We start from the raw sequence: 25,176 nt of genomic DNA, 5'->3' as shown, positions 1-25,176 counted from the left end.
AGTGAGGTTGTCAATCTCACCGGCTTGCTGTAACAAAGGATTAAATGTATGGTGTGGAAAATGATGTTTGTATGCGAAGAACGAGTAAAGAACAATGTTTGCGATAGATTGTATTCAGATGTAAAAGAATGGACCGGGGTCCACAGTTCACTAGTGGTGTCTCTCCAATAAGAAATAGCATGTTGGGTGAACAAATTACAGTTGGGCAATTGACAAATAAAGAGGGCATAACAATGCACATACATATCATGATGACTACTATGAGATTTATTTGGGCATTACGACAAAGTACATAGACCGCTATCCAGCATGCATCTATGCCTAAAAAGTCCACCTTCAGGTTAGCATCCGTACCCCTTCCAGTATTAAGTTGCAAACAACAGACAATTGCATTAAGTATGGTGCGTAATGTAATCAACACAAATATCCTTAGACAAAGCATCGATGTTTTATCCCTAGTGGCAACAACACATCCACAACCTTAGAACTTTCTGTCACCGTCCCAGATTCAATGGAGGCATGAACCCACTATCGAGCATAAAAACTCCCTCTTGGAGTTACAAGTATCAACTTGGCCAGAGCCTCTACTAGCAACAGAGAGCATGCAAGATCATAAACAACACATATATGATAGATCAATAATCAACTTGACATAGTATTCCATATTCATCGGATCCCAACAAACACAACATGTAGCATTACAAATAGATGATCTTGATCATGATAGGCAGCTCACAAGATCTAAACATGATAGCACAAGAGGAGAAGATAACCATCCAGCTACTGCTATGGACCCATAGTCCAAGGATGAACTACTCACGCATCAGTCCGGAGGCGGGCACGGTGATGTAGAGTCCTCCGGGTGATGATTCCCCTCTCCGGCAGGGTGCCGGAGGCGATCTCCTGAATCCCCCGAGATGGGATTGGCGGCGGCGGCGTCTCTGGATCTTTTCTCGTATCGCGGCTCTTGGTAATAGGGTTTTCGCGACGGAGAAAATATATAGGAGAAGGGGCAGAGTCGGGGGACGCTCGAGGGGCCCACCCCATAGGGCGGCGTGGGCCCCTCCCAGGCCGCGCGACCCTGTGGTGTCGGCGCCTCATCGGCCCACTTCGTATCCCCTTCGGTCTTCTGGAAGCTTCGTGGAAAAATAAGACCCTGGGCGTTGATTTCGTCCAATTCCGAGAATATTTCCTTTGTAGGATTTCTGAAACCAAAAACAGCGAGAACGAACAATCGGCTCTTCGGCATCTTGTCAATAGGTTAGTGCCGGAAAATGCATAATAATGACATAAAGTGTGTATAAAACATGTGAGTATCATCGTAGAAGTAGCATGGAACATAAGAAATTATAGGTACGTTTGAGACGTATCAACCCCCGTTGGTATATCGATGCATGAGTGATAGCAGGATCTCAGAGTTTAAGGCTGTGGTTAGATTTATCTTAATTACTTTTCTTGTATTTGCGGATGCTTACAAGGGGTTTAATCACAACTTTTTCAAAAAAAGGGGTTTAATCATAAGTACGTATTAGTCCTAGGAAGGGCGGTGCATTAGCATAGGTTCATCCACACAACACTTATCAAAACAATGAAGATTAATCAAATATATGAAGCGAAAGTACTAGACTAAATTCCCGTGTGTCCTCAAGAACATTTGGTCATCATAAGTAAACAAACCGGCTTGTCCTTTGTGCTAAAAAGGATTGGGCCACTCGCTGCAATTATTACTCTCGCATTTTACTTACTTGTATTTTATTTAACTGCTATACCAAAACCCCCTGAATACTTGTCTGTGAGCATTTACAGTGAATCCTTCATCGAAACTGCTTGTCAACACCTTCTGCTCCTCGTTGGGTTCGACACTCTTATTTATCAAAAGTACTATGATACACCCCCTATACTTGTGGGTCATCATTAGTTCATCATGGCTATATAACAAGGTGTCTCGAAAATTCGCAAAAGAATTAGGCAACGAGACTAACAGTATAAGAGCGAGATCCTCATCATCATAATATAGCTCCATGGACAACAAATCAGAAACGATCTCTCTAAAGATCGACATGTGATTAATCATTGACACACCTTCTTGCAGCTTGTGCGAGAACAACTTCATCTTCACGTGCATCTTACTGGTTAGATCTTTGGACATGCAGATCGATTCCAGTTCAACCACAGCGCTGCTGCGGATTTCTCAGCCAGCACTTCCTGCAAGATATTGTTGGATGGATGAAGCTGAATTAATGAAAAAGCCTTACGGTCTTTCCTCTTTTCATCGTCGGTCTAGGTCTTGGCATCTTTCTTGCCAAATCCATCAAGAGCTTCATCCAGATCAGAAGATTGGGTAAGGATCGCCCTCATCTTTACTTGCCACAGAGAAAATCTCGTGGTATAATCCAGCTGCGGTAGATCGAACTTCAAGGAAGACATGTCGCAAAACCCTAGATTGAAACATAGGCTCTAATACCACTTGTTATAAAAGCGACAAGCAAATAATGTAGAACGATAAAGGTAAACGTAGCGGAGACACAAGATTTAACGTGGAAAACCCCTTCCAACACAGAAGGGGAAAAAACCACGGGCGCCAGCCAACAAAATTTCACTATATCGGGGAGTGTTTACAAACATCGTGGGTTATCTTTTAATCTGATAAACACTAGCCGGCGGCTTACAAGATGTATATATAGGCGGTGCCAACGATCCGTACCGTACGACAGGCCCAAGCCTACAGGCGACGGGCCTCGCTCCACTCATCAGAAGTTAGCCTCCCTTTAGTATATGAATTTGGATGAATAACACGAACTCTTAAATTCTGTTGTATCATGTTATTATTCTAAACATTATGTTGTATCATTTTGTGGTTGTGAACCTTGGTGGTGAATTTTGTTTTGATTTATGAAACCTGTAATGCAGTTTCTTATGATTATGCAACATGTATTGTTATTGTTATGATTTATTAAGAAACCGTGCGATGCATTTTCTGACTATTATGAAACGTGTGATGTATTTTTTTTATAAGAGTACAACTAGATACCATTCCTGGTGATTGGCAGCGTGTAATCATTGTTATGCATAAACCACTCGCGCTGAGAATTTTGTCAATTTGCCTTTTATTTAATGTTGAATGTGATGACTGACCATGCATTACTACATTACTACGCTTGTTCTTGCATTAGGAGGGCCCCAGCTGCCCATCGCCTGCCTCCCACTTCTGCTTCCCGATGCATGCCAAAATTTCCCAACACAACGCACTCCTAGCTGACCGACCTCGATTTTGTTGAAAATTTACCGTATAGAAAATAATAATAAAATTATTACCATATATTAGTGTTCATGAATTTTTTATATAATCCATGCTATAATTGTGTTAAGAGAAACCTCTAATTCTTGTGTGGTTTGTAAATAACACGGTGTCTCTAGTAAGCCTCTAATAGACTAGTTCTTTGGTTAATAATGGTTCAGATTTTCTAACCATAGACATGTGTAGCAAATTGACAATGGGATCATGTCATTAGAAGAATTACATGATGGACAAGACCTAACTAAGCGAAACAATTAAATCGTGCCAATGTTGAAATTGATGTAGCTTTCCACTAACCATTATTCCTTTTCTTGCGTTGACCATTCTTCATTTGCTTTCGTTAAGTTATTCCATGTTTATTTGTATATCGACAAAGAATTCCAACTTCATAGTACATATCAGGTCTGATAAATAACATACCATACATCAAAGAACCCAATACAAATGAAGAAGGCATATTGCTCATTAACTTCCTTTCTTGGAATTTCTAGCACACATTTTCTCACAGTGTTTAATTCACTTAAATATAGGTATAGTAATTAGAATGCTTTATTTCATAGAGTTTCCTAAGTGCATTATTTAGATATTCCGTTTGAATCGGGCCCAATATTCTATTTTTCCTATCCCTATGTATTTACACTCCCAACACGTAGGAAGCATGCCCCATATAATTCTTGTCAAATTTAGATGACAACCATGATTTGACTTGCAACAGGGTTTCTGTCAACACCCGGATTTTTAAGTCTAGATGCCTATTATGCCATTCATCGCAATCCCAGGAATATTGTTTTTGCGAGACATAATAGATTGATATCACAGAACATCATTCATTACAACACCATAATAGTCTTACATTAAAAAGGATCACATGATCCAGTCTCACTACAACACTTGATCTACTGATCAATTACATAACACACAGCGGAAGTAGCGTAGTAGTAGTCCATCTGCTCCACAGGCAACTGTTGACGTCAGGAGTGGTCCTAGTTGTCGTAGACGTCCTGCTGTCCTTCATCCTGGTACTGGGGCTCATCTTCATAGTCTGGCCATTTGAATAGCCAGGGACACAGCCATGAGTACTTTAAAGTACTCGAAAACTAATACTAGTGTAAGCACTAACAATTATATCAATGGGGTTCTAAGCTCTAGGTTTATTTTCATAAAGCCAGTTTTATTTCATAAGCATTTAGTAAACAAAGACTCCTCATTTGCCTAACTTAACTCAAGTGGGAACATTAGTGTCATTCCCACAACTCTGTTGTGATTCAAAGTCAAAGTCACGTTTCAATTCAAGTCACAAGTCACCATTCATATTTTTAGAAAAGTTCTGATGACGGAACAGTATGGCCTTTCCAACTGTCCATGACCGCGGACGCGGCTATTCGAATAGTTTAAACTCTGCAGAGGTCGTACACGTGTGCCACAATAATTGCAATAGTCCGTCAGGGGTAACTGGCCCTGATTTATCGCACTCAGTGCGCGAACTACCAATCATAACCTTTCATTTACATACCCTAGTATAGGCACCTCTCCCCATGAGCTTGGCCTCCCGGTGAGAGCCAATCGCAACCCGGGAACTGCACAGGGCTTGGGTAGGACATTCACCTCATTTCACGTCATTTCACTTTCAATGGAGGCAGCCTCGGCATAACCCCGATGACGCTTGTTCAGAGGGAACCATACTAAAATACATAAGTTTCTAGCTAAGCCTTACCCAGATTCAGGTATTGTGGGGGTACTTAAGAATTGGAATGGTATCGCATCCGAACTCAACCATCAATTTTTGGTAAATTTCACCAAGTCATTCACAAGTCATATTCACCTTCAAAATCTTTCAATAGAATGACTCATCATTCCAAGGTTTTCACAAGTTCCCATCTAAATTAGTCACTTTTAGTTTTAGCACTAGCAACTACTCATGAGGGGTACTAATTAACTTGTAGCTCTCTAGGCTAAGTGTGATGCTCTTGTACTACTCCATAACTAGACCAAGTGAATCATGAATCAAAAATAAACTTTGATAAACCAAATCAAAAACTTGTAAGGTAAACTTGGGATGGGATCATTAAGCATAAAGTAGAAGGTAATGGTGCCTTGCTCTTGTAGAGCTTTGCACTAGGGCAACTTGCAAGAATATTAGCTTGCCTTGATTGGGGTAGTGATCAAAGTTCTCTTCCTCTTCTTGGTAGAATACCTCATCCTCTTGATAGTCTCTGGTACTAGCGTCTATAAACGAATACGAGGATACAATCACCAAACAATACTTAAGTAGACTTAATTAACCTTAATGGCTCACACAAATGATCTAGCATCATCACCTAACATTACTCAACATTAAGCTAGGGTTTTCTTACTTAGTGTTAAGAAAATAATTTCCTCCCATTGAAATGTGGATTAGGGTTTCTCTTTAGTTTGGAGAAATAAATTCCTCTCATTGAATCTTATTAAGATTTAATCTCCTCAATTCATAAATGTGAGATCATGTTGACCAAGGTCAATACTTCACATTTATCATTTGAGAAAAATGATTTAAATGAGATTCATCATCTAATGCAATTTAAATACTACTTTGATTTAAGATCCTCAAGTGAGCAAGGATGAGACCATGCAACAAGGGTCACCACATTACTTCATAATACTACCTCCGTTTCACGGAATAAGGCGCACGCGTATTCCAAGACGAACTTTGACCATAAAAATTGAGCAACAAAATCTTGATTATATTATATGTATATAGTATCGTTGGATTCGTATTGAAATGCACTTTTTAATGATACTAATTCATACAAACAATAGTTATCTATTTAAAGTAATTCTTGGTCAAAGAAAAAGCTCGTAAAACGAGGGCGCCTTATTCCTTGAAACGAAGGTAGTACTTGGGAAGATGTTTTAAATGAGGTGCTACACCTCATAGGTTTGAAATCCTAAATTTGAAAATAATTTAAACGGGCTAGTATTGACTACATAGCCAATTTTTGATTCTATCCCATGATCATATGAAGAAACCATATCATTTTTTACATAAACAATTAGAGTTCTTGAAAAGTGAATTATGAGAGGTGGAATCACCTCAAAATCATTTATGGTTGATTTTATAAATTTATTTGAATTTGGAAAACCTTCTTACTTGTTATTTTTACTATTCAAATTCTACAATATATCTAGGGTTCTAACCAGTGGGGTTGGATGGAGCTTTTCATAAGCTTTCCAACAATATCCAATTTGTCAAATTTGGTTTGGTGGATTTGAAGTTATTTGATTTTTAGTAAAGCATCTGCAACCAATTTGACTGAAAGATTTAAATCGAATTCAAATCAACTGGGCTTAGGCGGGAAACGGTATTGGGCCAGGGGGAGAAAGCGAAGCAGGCCGGCCCACTGCGCGTCTCGCGCTCACAGGCCGCCTGACAGGTGGGCTCCACCAGTCAGTGCCTCTTTAAAACCGAAGCGGTACGCGCGCGTGTGGGACGTAGGATTAAAGACAGATCGGACGGCTTACATGCGTCATCTACGTCAACGAGAGGGGGTACTGGCACAGCGGAGGAAGGGGGTCGGCGGCAATCCTGGGCTCCGGCGAGGCTGGGCGTCGGCGGCGTTCGACGTTGTCGACGACGGCGAGGCGAACGGTGGTCGAGGGAGCGGCAGGGGTGGACGAATTCTTCGGCGAGCTTGCGGGGTACTGGCGGGCTACTCCGGTGAAATTCCGGCGACTGAGGGCTCAATCGAGGAGGGGAAGGGGTCTTGGCGAGCTAGAAGAAGGAGGGGGGTGAGTTAGTGTGGAGATTGGAGGCGCGGGAGCCCTCCTTTTATAGGGGCGCGAGGTGCTGCGGGTCGCGCAGCAGGTCGTCGACGTCGACATGGCTACAGTGGGCTAGCGTCACGGGCGAGGGCGCAACAGTGTTGGCGATGTCGAGGCGGTGCTAGCGCGCGTCACGGCGAGGACAGGGATGGACTGAGGCGGTGAGGCGACGTCGTGTACTGCAGGACCCGTGGCGGAGGACGTCGACCATGTCGTCGTCTACAGGGCGCCGGCGAGCCAATGAGGTTGTCTTGGGAGTAGCTGGTGTCCTGGTGATGGCGTAGGAGAGAGGAGAGGTCGAGGCGAGCGTGGGGTCAACGGAACGCGTGCGTGTACTGTCACATCCAGGACGTGTCGCGACGCGCTCTGGCGTGTCACTGGGCGTCCTGGGCGTGCATCGTTCTAACCAGTGCCGGCGTCTCCTTCGTCGATGGTCGTGTCGAGCAGGTCCAGCAGAGCAAGGGGAGGCTATGTGACATGGTTTGGTACATTGGATTCGAGCAGGGAGAGGAAAAGCATGTGTGTGGCCATGTCATGCTCGGCATGGTGGAAAGATGATGCAAATGTGTACCATAGTGCGTCTCTGGTATTTGTCATGAAGGAGGGAGTACTGGAGAGTACATTTGATGACCAAAGCTTGCTAGTTTAGGCCATTATCTGCTGGGTTTTTGAGTGTAGGGAGTTGGTAGAATGGTGCACCCAAGGTGCTCGGTAAAATGGCCGCAAGAAACAAACTTTCAAATTTTTCAATGAATTTTGGTGGAGTGACTTCAAATAATAGTTGAAGCATAAAGGTGGTGGTGTGGTGCAAAATGGTGTAGTTTTGTGAAATCACAAAATGGGTATGATCTTCTCTCTATTTCAAAGTTGCTACTTGTCAACCTTATCTTAAGCAATGGAGGCAGAGTCAACCATGGTGGTCAACACAAGAATTGTTCATCTTGATATGGTCTTGGATAAGGTGGAAAGAAGTGAGAGGTTTTAGTTTAAGAATCTTCTAATCCAGGGGCTCAAAGTGGGCATGATGATATAAAAGCTCAATTTGACCATTATCATATGTAGTTGAATTTTGATATTTCCTTTGCTTTCATTTGTTTTTCTTTGATGCAAAAGGGTTTGTTATTGATATATTGGTGTTTCACAAGCATTGGCACAAGCCATGGTGGCCTTGGTTAAGGATTTGCAAAAATGGCCATAGCCTCATATGAGATGATATTCCAATTTTTCTTATTCTTCTATTTTTTTCCTCTTGCTTTACTTAGGCATGGTCTAGGGTCCATTTAGGGTTAGATGGGGTTTAGTGTTGGTTTCAAACCATTTGGGCAAAGTAGAGGTGCATAGGTCAAGATTTGGTAATATGGCTATGTGCCACATATGCCTTTATGCATATGTTTATTTTATTTTTGTTTCTCACTTGATTTGGTTGGTAAGTACTAGGTTAAGTTTGTTGATGTTTTCAACACATCTAATCAAGGTAGAAAAGCCTAGGTAAAAGTTTTACCAAAAATAGCCATAGGTACATAGGCCTTTTCTTTTTAATTTAATTTCTTTTTATTTGTTTTAATATTTGATGGTGAGAAGGAGAGTAAGGTTTAGGGTTTAGTGGGGTCTAACAAAGGTTCACAACCATTTAGAAAGGTAAGAAGGGTATTGGTCAATATTTGCATACTAGGGCTATATGCCCACATATGTCTTTTTTATTTTATTTTAGTTTCTTCATATTTGATCCTATTTGGTTTTGAGAAGGTTAGGGTTTAGGGTTTTGGAAATATGTTCAATGCAATAAACAAACAATCATGGCAAATAACACAAGGTTTAGGTATGAGCACTATGCATAGCACATGATGTAATAAAAGTTTTTCTTGGTTCTCATTTTTGGAAAAAGGAATTTCATTTTCTTCTTTGTTTGAAATTTGGGATGTTACAGTTTCAAATTCATTTGATGTAATAGAAATGTTATCAACATAAGGAGATAAATGGAAAAAACATTTCCTTCTATTTTAGAATATATACAGTGGTCAACTTCTATCATGAAATATCGTACGATCTGATGACATTATCAAACAACTTTCCTCAAGTCTTCCTTAAGGTCATATATTTATTTGATTAATTTACAGACCATCTTTTCGTTTCCTTTGCAACAGAGCTATATACTTGGATCATATACATTTCCCCATCTCAAGTTCCATATCAGGCAACAGAGAATTGTCATTCGTAAGGCAGGTAGGCTACGTTATAGGCAGCTCTAGCCGCACCACTTATGTACGCCGCGGAAGGTCTATGCCTACCGGCCTCGGCACGGGCAATGGAGAGCCGTACCGTGTGCACATGCCGTTGGCCTCAACACCGGCCGGCAAACACTCTTCCACTTCTCATGGGCAATGGAGACACACCGCACGGACAGCCTGCTGGCACTTACACCGGTCGCCACAACAGGTTTCTCGCGGACAATGCAGTTTTGCCACACAAACAACCAATCGGCCTCGACCGCGGCCTCTACAACGTACTTCGACAGCTGTATGCATCGGAGCTGCCCTGCTTGGACATCCGACTGGCTTCAACATCGTTAGCTACCAAGGGCGCAAGTTCCTACCAGGTGCAGCCAACGAGGCGCTTCGTGGAGGGTCGTCCAGCCTCGGCGCTGGCACGCTGCACAACACGAATTCTTGATCGAGAGACGAATCTCACACCTTTGTTGTCGGGGAGTCTGGCGCCACACGAGGCACCGCCCAAGTAGCGGCATGGTTCCCCAAGCCGCCAAACATGACGCACGCGGCGGCCCTTGCAGGTAACCAGCAACACACCACCATACCCACAATGGAGTCTTCGAGCGTAGGCGTGGCGCCGCCCAGGTGCCGGTAGCATGGGCGTACCTTGCTAGGGCGCACAACATGGAATTGATCAACACTCAGTATGACAGGGCTCGCGCGGAGGCCCTCGCTAATAACCACCCATCGGTTCTCTATTACTACCACCACCGATACATGGGCCGCTCCATCTTGAATATTAACTAACTATGTTTCCATTTTTACAAAGTTAATCGTCGGAGGCTAGCTGATGGTGGCAACAAACTAGGTGGCAGCAGCAACAACCAGCCATGAGTCATTTGAGTAGCCAAGCTGATGTAGTGTACATGTCCTTCCGCGCCAACTGCAGCCTACTTTTCCATCGACATCGAGAATAGTTTACTAGTTTTTTTACATAACAAGTCGCTAAATTTCTTTACCTATTTTCTCACAAACTCTTAAATTCCTGTTGTATCATGTTATTATTCTAAACCTTATGGTGTATCATTTTGTGGTTATGAACCTTGGTGGTGAATTTTGTTTTGATTTATGAAACATGTAATGTATTTGCTTATGATTATGCAGTATATATTGTTATTGTTATGATTTATTAAGAAACTCAGGATGCACTTTATTACTATTATGAAACTTGACGTACTTTGTGTAAGAGTGCAGTCAGATCCCATTCCTGGTCATTGGCAGCGTGCAGTCAGTTTTATGCGCAAAGCACCCACGCTAAGCATTTTGTCGATTTGCCTTTTTATTTAATGTTAAATGCGGTGACTGACCATGCACTACTATGCTTGATTTCGCGCTAGAAGGGCCCTAGCTGTCCATCGGCTGCCGCCCTTCTTGGACATCCGACTAGCTTCAACATTGTTAGCTACCAAGGGCGCAAGTTCCTACCAGGCGCATCCAATGCGGTGCTTCGTGGATGGTCGTCCAGCCTCGGTGGTGGCATGCTGCACAACATGAATTCTTTACCGGGAGACGAACCTCACACCTTTGTTGTCGGGGAGACTTTGAGGGAAGGTGCCGCACGAGGTGCCGCCCAAGAAGCGGCATGGTTCCCCAAGAAGCCAAACATGGCGAGCGCGGCGGCCCTTGCAGGTAACCAGCGACACACTACCATACCCACAATGGAGTCTTCGAGCGTAGGCGTGGCGCCGCCGAGGTGCCGGTAGCATGGGCGGACCTTACTCGGGAGCACAACATGGCATTAATCAATGTGCAGTATGACAGGGCTCGTGCGGAGGCCCTCGCTGATAACCACCCATCGGTTGTCTATTACTACGACCATCGATACACTGGCCGCTACATCTTGAGGATTAACCAACTATGTTTCCATTTTTACACAGTTAATCGTCGGAGGCTAGCTGACGGTGGCAACGAACTAGGTGGCGGTAGCAACAACCAGCCATAAGTCATTTGAGTAACCAAGCTGATGTAGTGTACCTGTCCTTCTGTGCCAATCGCAGCCTGCTTTTCCATCGACATTGAGAATAATTTACTAGTATTTCTACCATAACAAGTCGCTCAATTTCTTTACCTATTTGTATCGCGAACTTTTAAATTCCTATTGTATCATGTTATTATTCTAAACCTTATGTTGTATCATTTTGCGGTTGTGAACCTTGATGGTGAATTTTGATTTATGAAACCTGTAATGTATATCCTTATGATTATGCAGCATATATTGTAATTGTTATGACTTATTAAGAAACTTAGGATGCCCTTTTTTACTATTATGAAACGTGTGATGTATTTGTGTAAGAGTACAACCAGATCCCATTCCTGGTGATAGGCAGCGTGCAATCAATTTTATGCGCAAAGCACCCGCGTGTGCATATTGTCGATTTGCCTTTTTATTTTATGTTAAATGCGGCGACCGACCATGCACTACTACGCTCGATCTCGCATTAGGAGGGCCCCAGCTGTCCATCGGCTGCCGCCCTGCCTGGACATCCGACTGGCTTCACATCATTCGTTACCAAGGGCGCAAGTTCCTACCAGGCGCAGCCAAAGCGGTGCTTCACAGATAGTCGTCGAACCTCGTCGCTGGCACGCTGCACAACATGAATTCTTGATCGGTAGACAAACCTCACGCCTTTGTTGTCGGGGAGTCTTCGAGGGAAGGCGCTGCACGAGGCACCACCCAAGCAGCAACATGGTTCCCCAAGCCGCCAAACATGGCGCACGCGGCGGCCCTTGCAGGTAACCAACAACACACCACCATACTCACAATGGAGTCTTCGAGCATAGGCGTGGCGCCGCCCAGGTGCTGATAGCATGGGCGTACCTTGCTAGGGCGCACAACATGGCATTGATCAACGCGTACTATGACAGGGCTCGCGTTGAGGCCCTCGCTGATAACTACCCATTGGTTCTCTATTACTACCACCACCGATACACGGCCATTTTTACACACTTAATCGTCGGAGGCTAGCTGACGGTGGCAACAAACTAGGTGGCGGCAGCAACAATCAGCCATGAGTCATTTGAGTAGCCAAGCTGATGTAGTGTATCTGTCCTTCCGCGCCAACCGCAGCCTGCTTTTCCATCGACATCGAGAATAATTTACTAGTTTTTTCTACCATAACAAGTCGCTCAATTCCTTTACCTATTTGTATCGCGAGCTCTTAAATTCATGTTGTATCATGTTATTATTTTGAACGTTATATTATATCATTTTGTGGTTGTGAACCTTGGTGGTGAATGTTGGTTTGATTTATGAAACCTACAATGTATTTGCTTATGATTATGCATGATATATTGTTATTATTATGATTTATTAAGAAACTTAGGATGCACTTTCTTACTATTATGAAACTTGTGATGTATTTTGTGTAAGAGTACAACCAGATCCCATTCCTGGTGATTGGCAGCGTGCAATCAGTTTATGCGCAAACCACCCGCGCTGAGCATTTTGTCGATTTTTCCTTTTATTTAATGTTTAATGCGATGACCGACCATGCACTACTACGCTCAATCTCGCACTAGGAGGGCCCCAGCTCTCCATCGGCTGCCGCCCGCTGCTGCTTCCCAATGCATGCCAAAATTTCCCAGCACAACACACTCCTTGCTGGCCGACCTCGATTTTGTTGGAAATATGCCCTAAAGACAACAACAATAAAATTATTACCATAGTTTAGTGTTCATGACAAATTTTTACAATCCATGCTAGAATTGTGTTAAGTGTAACCACTGATACTTGTGTGGTTTGTAAATAACATGGTGTCTCTAGTAAGCCTCTAAAAGACTAGTTCTTTGGTTAGTAATGGTTAAGATTTTCTAATCATAGATATGTGTTGCAAATTGAGAACGGGATCATGTCATTAGAAGAATGACATGATGTACAAGACCTAATAAACGGAGCAATTAGATCGTCCCAATATTTAAATTGATGTATCTTTCCACTAACCTCTATTCCTTTTTCCAGCGTTGAGCATTCGTCAATTGCTTTCATTGAGTTATTCCATTTTTCCTTCTATATTGACAAAGAATTCCCACATAATAGTACATAAAAGGTCTAATAATTAACATACCATACACCAGAGAATCCAATAGAGATGAAGAAAGAATATTTCTCATTAACTTCCTTTCTCGGAATTTTTATCACGCATTTTATTCTTACTATGTTTAATTCACTTAAATATAGGTATAGTAATCAGAATGCTTTATTTCATAGAGAGCTTTCTAAGTGCATTGTTTAGATATTCCGTTTGAATCAAGCTCAATATTCTATGTTGCCTATCCCTGTGTATTTCCACTCCCAACACGAAGGAAGCATCCCCCATATACTTATTGTCAATTTTAGATCACAACCATGATTTGACTTTCCACGGGGTTTCAAATTCATTTGATGCAATAAAAATGTTATCAACATATAGCTATAAAAGCAAAAAAAACATTAATTTCCTTCTATTTTAGAATATATACTGTGCTCAACTTCTATCATGAAAAATCATACGATGTGATGACATTATCAAACAATTTTCCTCGAGTCTTCCTTAAGATTATTTTTTAAATTTAATTTACGGACCATCCTTTCATTGCCCTTTCCAACAGAGCCATATAGTTGGATCATATATATTTCCCCATCTTAAGTTCCATCACAGGAAGCAGAGAGTATTCATTCGGAAGGCGGGTAGGCCACGTTGTCGGCAACTCTAGCCACACCACTTCTGTACGCCGCAGATGGTCTACGCCTACCGGCCTCGGCACAGGAAATGGAGCCATGCCACGTGGACATGCCGTCAGCCTCAACGCCGGCCGACAAACACCGTTCCACTTGTGGTGGGCAATGGAGCTAGCTGCGCCACATGGACATGTGCTGGCACTTATGCCGATCGCCACAACGGGCTTCTCGCGGGCAATGCAGTTTTACCACGCAGACAACTAATCGGCCTCGACCCGGCCTCTACAATGCACTTTGGCAGCTCGTAGGCACCGGAGCTGCGCTCCTTGAACATCCGACTGGCTACAACATCGTTAGCTATGACGTTCCTTATAGGCGCCGCCAACGCGGCGCTTCACGGAGGGCTGGCCAGCCTCGGCGCTGGCACGGGGCACAACATGAATTCTAGATTAGGAGACGAACCTCACACCTTTGTATTCGGTAGTCTTCGAGGGAAGGTGTCGCACGAGGCGCCACCCAAGCAGCGGTATGGCTCCCCAGGCCACCAAACATTGCGCGTGCGGCGGCCCTTGCAGGTAACCAGTGACACACCACCATACCCACAATTGAGTCTTTGAGCATAGGTGCGGCGCCGCCCGGGTGCCGGTTGCATGGGCGGCCCTTGCTATGGTGCACAACATGGCAATGCGAAACGTGCAGTATGACAGGGCTCGCGCGGAGGCCCTCGTTGGTAACCATCCATCGGTTATCTATTATTACCACCACCGATACACGGGCCCACTCCACCTTGAGTATTAACCAACAATGTTTCCATTTTTACACAGTAAATCGTCGGAGGTTAGCTGACGGTGGCAACAAACTAAGTGGCGGCAGCAACAACTAGTCATGAGCCATTTGAGTAGCCAAGCTGATGTAGTGTACCTGTCCATCAGTGCCAACCGTGGCCTGCTTTTCCTTCAACATCGAGAATAATTTACTAAAATTTTCTACCATAACAAGTCGCTAAATTTCTTTACCTATTTGTACCATGAATTCTTAAATTTGTGTTGTATCATGTTATTATTCTAAACCTTATGTTGTATCATTTTGTAGTTGTGAACCTTGGTGGTGAATTTTGTTTTGATTTATGTAACCTGTAATGTATTTGCTTATGATTATGCAACATGTATTGTTATTGTTATGATTTATTAAGAAACTTGCGATGCACTTTGTTACTATTATGAAACTTGTGATTTATTTTGTGTAAGAGTACAACCAGATCCCATCCCTGGTGATTGGCAGCGTGCAATCAGTTTTATGTGCAAAGCACTCACTGAGCATTTTGTCGATTTGTCTTTTTATTTAATGTTAAATGCGGTGACCGACCATTCATTACTACGCTCGATGTCGCACTAGAAGGGCCCCAACTGTCCTTCTTCTGCCGCCCATTGCTTCTTCCGATGCATGCCTAAATTTCCCAGCACAACAAACTCTTAGCTGGCTGACCTCCATTTTTTTTTGGAAATATGTCCTAGAGACAATTATAATAAAATTATTACCATATTTTAGTGTTCATGATTTTTTTTTTGATAATCCATGCTAGAATTGTGTTAAGGGAGACCTCTAATAGACTAGTTCTCTGGTTAACAATGGTTAATGCTCTAAGAACGGGATCACGTCATTAGAATTATGACATGATAGACAAGACCTAACTAAGAGAAGCAATTAGATCGTGCCAATGTTTAAATTGATGTAGCTTTCCACTAACCACTATTCATTTTCCAGCCTTGATTCTTCATTTGCTTTTATTGAGTTATTCCATGTTTTGTTGTATATCAACAAAGTATTGCCACATCATAGTACATATCAGGTCTAATAAATTACATACCACACATCAAAGAACCCAATAGAGATGAAGATGGAATATGGCTCATTAACTTCCTTTCTCGGAATTTTTATCACACATTTTCTCACCGTGTTCATTTCACTTCAATATAGGTATAGTAATCAGAATGCTTTATTTCATAGAGAGTTTCCTAAGTGTATTATTTAGAGATTCCGTTTGAATCGGGTCAAATATTCTATTTTGCCCATCCCTATGTATTTCCACTGCCAACACGTAGGAAGCATCCCCCATATACTTCTTGTCAAATTTAGATGACAGCCATAATTTGACTTGCAATGGGGTTTCGAATTCATTTGATGCAATAAAAATGTTTTCAACATAAATAGATAAATGAAAAAACATTTCCTTCTATTTTAGAATATATACAGTGATCAACTTCTATCATGTAACATCATACGATGTGATGACTTTATCGAAAAAATTTCCTCAAGACTTCCTTAAGGTCCTATATTTATTTTTTTAATTTACAGACCATCTTTTCATTTCCCTTTTCAACAGAGCTATATACTTGGATCAGATACAGTTTCCCATCTCAAGTTCCATCACAGGCTGCGGAGAGTTGTCATTCGGAAGGCAGGTATAGGCTACATTGTCGACAGCTCTAGCCGCACCACTTCTGTACTCTGCGGATGGTCAACGCCTACTGGCCTCAGCACGGGCAGTGGATCCGTGCCGCGTGGACAAGCCGTCGGCCTCAACGCTGACCGGCAAACTATCTTCCGCTTCGCATGGGCAATTGAGCCGCAACGCACGGATAGCTTACTGGCACTTACACTGGTCGCTACAATAGGCTTCTCGCGGACAATGTAGTTTTGCCATGCACAGGACATATCAGCCTCGACCCCAGCCTCTACACCGCACTTCGGTAGCTCGCAGGCACCGGAGCTGTGCTGCTTAGACATCCGACTGGCTTCAGCATCGTTATCTACCAAGGGCGCGCGTTCCTTGGCGGCGCTTCGCGGAGTGCCGGCCAGCCTCGGTGCTGGCACGCTGTACAACATGAATTCTAGATCGGGAGACGAACCTCACACATTTGTTGTTGGGGAGTCCTCGAGGGAATGCTCCATCTTGAGTATTAACCAACTATGTTTCCATCTTTACACAGCTTATCGTCCATCCGATATAAATACCCCCGTCCGTTCAAATCACAACTCAACCCGCTCAATTTCGTTTTCCTTGTGCCAGTCTAGAAAACACAATCCAACCGACGAAATCCCGGAGAGGTCGATGGCTCATTATGGAGGCCCACCAAGTATGGGAGGCCCTCGCCCGCTTCACCAGTCCACCAAGCAACAACTGCGCACCTTGTGCCCCGCTTGTCTCCGCGCGGCTACATGCGGCGATTCCGCAGCGCACCGATCCCGTCGTCCCGCTTGTTGCCTGAGAACAGATTTTGTTCTCATTGGCAGCCGAGAATTGTCATCCGGAAGGCAGATCGGCTATGTTATCGGCAACTCTACCCACACCAGTTCTGGGCGCCGCGGATGGCCTACGCCTACGGGCCTCGGCACGGCCAACGGAGCCGTGCCGCATGGACACACCGCCGGCCTTGACGCTGGCCAGCAAAACGTGCTTTCCCTTCTCCAGGGAAGCGGAGCCATGCCGCGCGGACAGCCTGCGGGTCCTTATGTTGGTCTCCACAACCCGCTTCTCATGGCCAATGGAGTGGTGCCGCGTGGATAGCCAATCAGCCTCAACCCCAGCCTCTAAAACACGCTTCGACAGCTCACAGCTGCGCTGCTTGGACATCAGACTGGCTTCAACATCGACAACCACCAAGGGTGTGCGCTCCTTCCGTGCCCCGCCAACGCGGCGCTTCGCGGAGGGCCGGCCAGCCTTGGTACTGGCGTGCCACACAACATGAATTCCCAATGGGGAGATGGACCTGGCACCTTTTCTCGGGGAGTCTTCGAGGGAGGGCGCTGCACGACGCACCGCCCACGTAGTGGCGTGGCTCTCCAGGCCGCCAACCATGGTGTGCGGCCACCCTCGCAGGTAATGAGCGAGTCACCTCTGTACCCAGAGCAGAGTCTTCGAGTACAGGCGCGGCGCGTGGCGCCTCCCGGGTGCCGGTTGCGTGGGCGAACCTGGCGAGGGCGCGCAACATGGAAAGGATCAACGAGCAGCATGTCAGAGCTCACGCGGAGGTCCTCACTGGTAACCACCCATCAGTTCTCTATTACTACCACCACCGATACACGGGCCGCTCCATCTTGGGAACTAACCAAATATGTTTCCATTTTTACACAACTAATCATCAGAGGCTAGATGACGGTGGGAACAAACCAGGTGGCGGTAGCAACAACCAACCTTGAGCCATTTGAGTAACCAAGTAGCTGCAGTGTACCTGTCCTTCCGCGCCAACCACTGCCCGCTTTTCCATCGACATCGAGAATAATTTACTAGTTTTTTTAACCATAACAAGTCACTCAATTTATTTACCTGTTTGAATCGTGAACTCTTATTTAAATTCATGTTGTATCATGTTATTATTCTAAACCTTATGTTGTATCATTTTGTAGGTGTGATTGTGTGAACCTTGGTGGTGAATTTTGTTTTTATTTATGTAACCTGTAATGTATTTGCTTATGATTATGCAACATGTATTGTTATTGTTATGATTTATTAAGAAACTTGCGATGCACTTTGTTACTTTATGAAACTTGTGATTTATTTTGTGTAAGAGTACAACCAGATCCCATTCCTGGTGATTGGCAGCGTGCAATTAGTTTTAGGGGCAAAGCACTCGCTGAGCATTTTGTCGATTTGTCTTTTTATTTAATGTTAAATGCGGTGACCGACAATTCATTACTACGCTCGATCTCGCAGTAGAAGGGCCCCAACTGTCCTTCTGCTGCCGCCCGTTGCTTCTCCTGATGCATGCCAAAATTTCCCAGCACAACAAACTCTTAGCTGGCGGACCTCGATTTTGTTGGAAATATGCCCTAGCGACAATTATAATAAAATTATTACCATATTTTAGTGTTCATGAAAAAATTGATAATCCATGCTAGAATTGTGTTAAGCGAGACCTCTAAATCTAATAGACTAGTTCTTTGGTTAACAATGGTTAAGGCTCTAACAACGGGATCACGTCATTAGAATTATGACATGATAGACAAGACCTAACTAAGAGAGGCAATTAGATAGTGCCAATGTTTAAATTGATGTAGCTTTCCACTAACCACTATTCATTTTCCAGTCTTGATTCTTCATTTGCTTTTATTGAGTTATTCCATGTTTTGTTGTATATCAACACATCAAAGAACCCAATAGAGATGAAGATGGAATATTGCTCATTAACTTCCTTTCTCGGAATTTTTATCACACATTTTCTCATCGTGTTCAATTCACTTCAATATATGTATAGTAATAAGAATGCTTTATTTCATAGAGAGTTTCCTAAGTGTATTATTTATAGATTCCATTTGAATCAGGTCCAATATTCTATTTTGCCTATTCCTATGTATTTCCACTCCCAACACGTAGGAAGCATCCCCCATATACTTCTTGTCAAATTTAGATGACAACCACAATTTGACTTGCAACGGGGTTTCGAATTCATTTGATGCAATAAAAATGTTTTCAACATAAATAGATAAATGGAAAAAACATTTCCTTCTATTTTAGAATATATACAGTGATCAACTTCTATCATGTAACATCATACGATGTGATGACTTCATCGAAAAAATTTCCTCAAGTCTTCCTTAAGGTCCTATATTTATTTGTTTAATTTACAAACCATCTTTTCATTTTCCTTTTCAACAGAGCTATATACTTGGATCAGGTCCATTTTCCCATCTCAAGTTCCATAACAGGCTGCGGAGAGTTGTCATTCGGAAGGCAGGTATAGGCTATGTTGTCGACAGCTCTAGCCGCACCACTTATGTACTCCGCGGCTGGTCAACGCCTACTGGCCTCAGCACGGGCAGTGGAGCCGTGCCGTGGACAAGCCGTCGGCCTCAACGCCGACCGGAAAATTATCTTCCGCTTCGCATGGGAAATTGAGCCGCAACGCATCGACAGCTTACTGGTACTTACACCAGTCGCCACAACAGGCTTCTCGCGGACAATGTAGTTTTGCCATGCACAGAACAAATCAGCCTCGACGCCAGCCTCTACACCGCACTTCGGTAGCTTGCAGGCACCGGAGCTGCGCTGCTTGGACATCCGACTGGCTTCAACATCGTTATCTACCAAGGGCGCGCGTTCCTTCCCGGCGCTGCCAACGCGGCGTTTCGCGGAGTGCCGGCCAGCCTCGGCGCTGGCACGCTGTACAACATGAATTCTAGATCGGGAGACGAACCTCACACATTTGTTGTCGGGGAGTCTTCGTGGGAATGCTCCATATTGAGTATTAACCAACTATGTTTCCATCTTTACACAGCTTATCGTCCATCCTATATAAATACCCCCGTCCGTTCAAATCACATCTTGGTGCCAATCTAGAAAATGCAATCCAACCGACGAAATCCCGGAGAGGTCGATGGCCCATTCTGGAGGCCCACCAAGCATGGGAGGCCCTCGCTCGCTTCACCATTCCACCGAGCAACAACCGCGCACATTGTGCCCCGCTTGTCTCCGCACGGCTACGTGCGGCGATTCTGCAGCGCACCGATCCCGTCGTCCTCAACGCTTGTTGCCTGAGAACGGTTTCTGTTCTCATTGGCAGCGGAGAATTGTCATCGGGAAGGCAGGTCGGCTATGTTGTCGGCAACTCTACCCGCACCAGTTTTATGTGCCGCGGATGGCCTACGCCTACGGGCCTTGGCACGGGCAACGGAGCCGTGCCGCATGGACACACCGCCGGCCTTGACGCTGGCCGACAAAACGTGCTTTCCCTTCTCCCGGGAAACAGAGCGGTGCCGCGCGGACAGCGCGCGGTCCTTATGTTGGTCGCCACAACCTGCTTCTCGTGACCAATGGAGTGGTGCCGCGTGGACAGCCAATCAGCCTCAACCCCGGCCTCTATAACACGCTTCGGCAGGTCGCAGGCACTAGAGCTACGCTGCTTGGACATCAGACTGGCTTCAACATCTCCAGCCATCAAGGGTGTGCGCTCCTTCCGTGCCCCGCCAAGGCGGCGCTTTGCGGAGGGCCAGCCAGCCTCGGTGCTGGCGTGCCACACAACATGAATTCCCGATGGGGAGATGGACTTGGCACCTTTGTCGTCGGGGAGTCTTCGAGGGCGGGCTCCGCACGACGCACCCCCCACGTAGCGGCGTGGCTCTCCAGGCCGCCAACCATGGTGCGCGGCCACCCTCGCAGGTAACGATCGAGTCACCTCTGTACCCAGAGCAGAGTCTTCGAGCACAGGCACGGCGCGTGGCGCCTCCCGGGTGCCGGCTGCGTGGGCGAACCTGGCGAGGGCGCGCAACATGGAAAGGATCAACGAGCAGCATGTCAGAGCTCGTGCGGAGGTCCTCACTGGTAACCACCCATCAGTTCTCTATTACTACCACCACCGATACATGGGCCGCTCCATCTTGGGTACTAACCAAATATGTTTCCATTTTTACACAACTAATCATCAGAGGCTAGATGACGGTGGGAACAAACCTGGTGGCGGTAGCAACAACCAGTCTTGAGCCATTTGAGTAGCCAAGTAGTTGCAGTGTACCTGTCCTTCCACGCCAACCACTGCCCGCTTTTCCATCGACATCAAGAATAATTTACTAGTTTTTTCTACCATAACAAGTCGCTCAATTTATTTACCTATTTGAATCGTGAACTCTTAATTAAATTCGTGTTGTATCATGTTATTATTCTAAACCTTATGTTGTATCATTTTGTAGTTGTGAACCTTGGTGGTGAATTTTGTTTTGATTTATGTAACCTGTAATGTATTTGCTTATGATTATGCAACATGTATTGTTATTGTTATGATTTATTAAGAAACTTGCGATGCACTTTTTTACTTTTATGAAACTTGTGATTTATTTTGTGTAAGAGTACAACCAGATCCCATTCCTGGTCATTGGCAGCGTGCAATCAGTTTTAGGCGCAAAGCACTCGCTAAGCATTTTGTCGATTTGTCTTTTTATTTAATGTTAAATGCGGTGACCGACCATTCATTACTACGCTCGATCTCGCACTAGAAGGGCCCCAACTGTCCTTCTGCCGCCGCCGTTGCTTCTTCCCGATGCATGCCAAAATTTCCCAGCACAACAAACTCTTAGCTGGCGGACCTCGATTTTGTTGGAAATATGCCCTAGAGACAATTACAATAAAATTATTACCATATTTTAGTGTTCATGAAAAAAAATTGATAATCCATGCTAGAATTGTGTTAAGCGAGACCTCTAATAGACTAGTTCTTTGGTTAACAATGGTTAAGGCTCTAACAACAGGATCAAGTCATTAGAATTATGACATGATAAACAAGACCTAACTAAGAGAGGCAATTAGATCGTGCCAATGTTTAAATTGATGTAGCTTTCCACTAACCACTATTCATTTTCCAGCTCTATTCTTCATTTGCTTTTATTGTGTTATTCCATGTTTTGTTGTATATCAACAAAGCATTGCCACATCATAGTACATATCAGGTCTAATAAATTACATACCACACATCAAAGATCCCAATAGAGATGAAGATGGAATATTGCTCATTAACTTCCTTTCTCGGAATTTTTATCACACATGTTCTCACCGTGTTCAATTCACTTCAATATAGGTATAGTAATCAGAATGCTTGTTTTCATAGAGAGTTTCTTAAGTGTATTATTTAGAGATTCCGTTTGAATCACGTCCAATATTCTATTTTTCCTATCCCTATGTATTTCCACTCCCAACACGTAGGAAGCATCCCCCATATACTTCTTGTCAAATTTAGATGACAACCATAATTTGACTTGCAACGGGGTTTCGAATTCATTTGATGCAATAAAAATGTTTTCAACATAAATAGATAAATGGAAAAAACATTTCCTTGTATTTTCGAATATATACGGTGATCAACTTCTATCATGTAACATCATACGATGTGATGACTCTATCGAAAAAATTTCCTCAAGTCTTCCTTAAGGTCCTATATTTATTTGTTTAATTTACAGACCATCTTTTCATTTCCCTTTTCAACAGAGCTATATACTTGGATCAGATACATTTTCCCATCTCAAGTTCCATCACAGGCTGCGGAGAGTTGTCATTCGGAAGGCAGGTATAAGCTATGTTGTTGACAGCTCTAGCCGCACCACTTCAGTACTCCGCGGATGGTTAACGCCTACTTGCCTTAGCACGGGCAGTGGAGCCGTGCCGCGTGGACAAGCCGTCGGCCTCAACGCTGACCGGCAAACTATCTTCCGCTTCGCATGGGAAATTAAGCCGCAACGCACGGACAGCTTACTGGCACTTACACCGGTCGCCACAACAGGCTTCTCGCGGACAATGTAGTTTTGCCATGCACAGAACAAATCAGCCTCGACCCCAGCCTCTACACCGCACTTCGGTAGCTCGCAGGCACCGGAGCTGCGCTGCTTGGACATCCGACTGGCTTCAACCTCGTTATCTACCAAGGGCGCACGTTCCTTGGCGGCGCTTCGCGGAGTGCCGGCCAGCCTCGGAGCTGGCACGCTGTACAACATGAATTCTAGATTGGGAGACGAACCTCACACATTTGTTGTCGGGGAGTCCTCCAGGGAATGCTCCATCTTGAGTATTAACCAACTATGTTTTCATCTTTACACAGCTAATCGTCCATCCTATATAAATACCCCCGCCAGTTCAAATCACAACTCAACCCGCTCAATTTCGTTTGCTCGATGGCCCATTCTGGAGGCCCACCAAGCATGAGAGGCCCTCGCCCGCTTCACCATTCCACCGAGCAACAACCGCGCACCTTGTGCCCTGCTTGTCTCCGCGCGGCTACGTGCGGCGATTCTGCGGCGCACCGATCTCGTCGTCCTCAACGCTTGTTGCCTGAGAACGGTTTCTTTTCTCATTGGCAGCGGAGAATTGTCGTCCGGAAGGCAGGTCGGCTATGTTGTCGGTAACTCTACCCGCACCAGTTCTGTGCGCCGCGGATGGTCTACGCCTACATGCCTCGGCACGGGCAACGGAGCCGTGCCGCATGGACACACCGCCAGCCTTGACGCTGGCCGGCAAAACGTGCTATCCCTTCTCCCGGGAAGTGGAGCCGTGCCGCGTGGACAGCCCGTGGGTCCATATGTTGGTCTCCACAACCCGCTTCTCGTGGCCAATGGAGTGGTGCTGCGTGGACAGCCAATCAGCCTCAACCCCGGCCTCTACAACACGCTTCGACGGCTCGCATGCACTGGAGCTGCGCTGCTTGGACATCAGACTGGCTTCAACATCGCGAGCCACGAAGGGTGTGCGCCCCTTCCGTGCCTCGCCAAAGCGGCGCTTCGCGGAGGGCCGGCCAGCCTTGGTGCTGGCGTGCCACACAACATGAATTCCCGATGGGGAGATGGACCTGGCACCTTTGCTGTCGGGGAGTCTTCGAGGGCGGGAGCCGCACGACGCACCGCCCACGTAGCGGCGTGGCTCTCCAGGCCGCCAACCATGGTGTGCGGCCACCCTCGTAGGTAACGAGCGAGTCACCTCTCTACCCAGAGCAGACTCTTCGAGCATAGGCGCGGCGCGCGGCACCTCCCGGGTGCCGGCTGCGTGGGCGAACCTGGCGAGGGCGCACAACATGGAAAGGATCAACGAGCAGCAGGTCAGAGCTCACGCGGAGGTCCTCACTGGTAACCACCCATCAGTTCTCTATTACTACCACCGCCGATACACGAGCCGCTCCATCTTGGGTACTAACCAAATATGTTACCATTTTTACACAACTAATCAGCGAACAAACCAGGTGGCGGTAGCAACAACCAGCCTTGAGCCATTTGAGTAGCCAAGTAGTTGCAGTGTACCTGTCCTTCCGCGCCAACCACTGCCCGCTTTTCCATCGACATCGAGAATAATTTACTATTTTTTTCTACCATAACAAGTCGCTCAATTTATTTACCTGTTTGAATCGTGAACTCTTAATTAAATTCGTGTTGTATCATGTTATTATTCTAAACCTTATGTTGTATCATTTTGTAGCTGTGAACCTTGGTGGTGAATTTTGTTTTGATTTATTTAACTTGTAATGTATTTGCTTATGATTATGCAACATGTATTGTTATTGTTATGATTTAGTAAGAAACTTGCGATGGCACTTTGTTACTATTATGAAAATTATGATATATTTTGTGTAAGAGTACAACAAGATCCCATCCCTGGTGATTGGCAGCGTGCAATCAGTTTTATGAATCAG

The sequence above is a fragment of the Lolium rigidum genome, chromosome 5 (genome assembly GCF_022539505.1).
Source record: "Lolium rigidum isolate FL_2022 chromosome 5, APGP_CSIRO_Lrig_0.1, whole genome shotgun sequence".
In the NCBI taxonomy this organism is placed as follows: Eukaryota; Viridiplantae; Streptophyta; class Magnoliopsida; order Poales; family Poaceae; genus Lolium; species Lolium rigidum.
Note: the sequence above shows the minus strand (reverse complement) of the source record.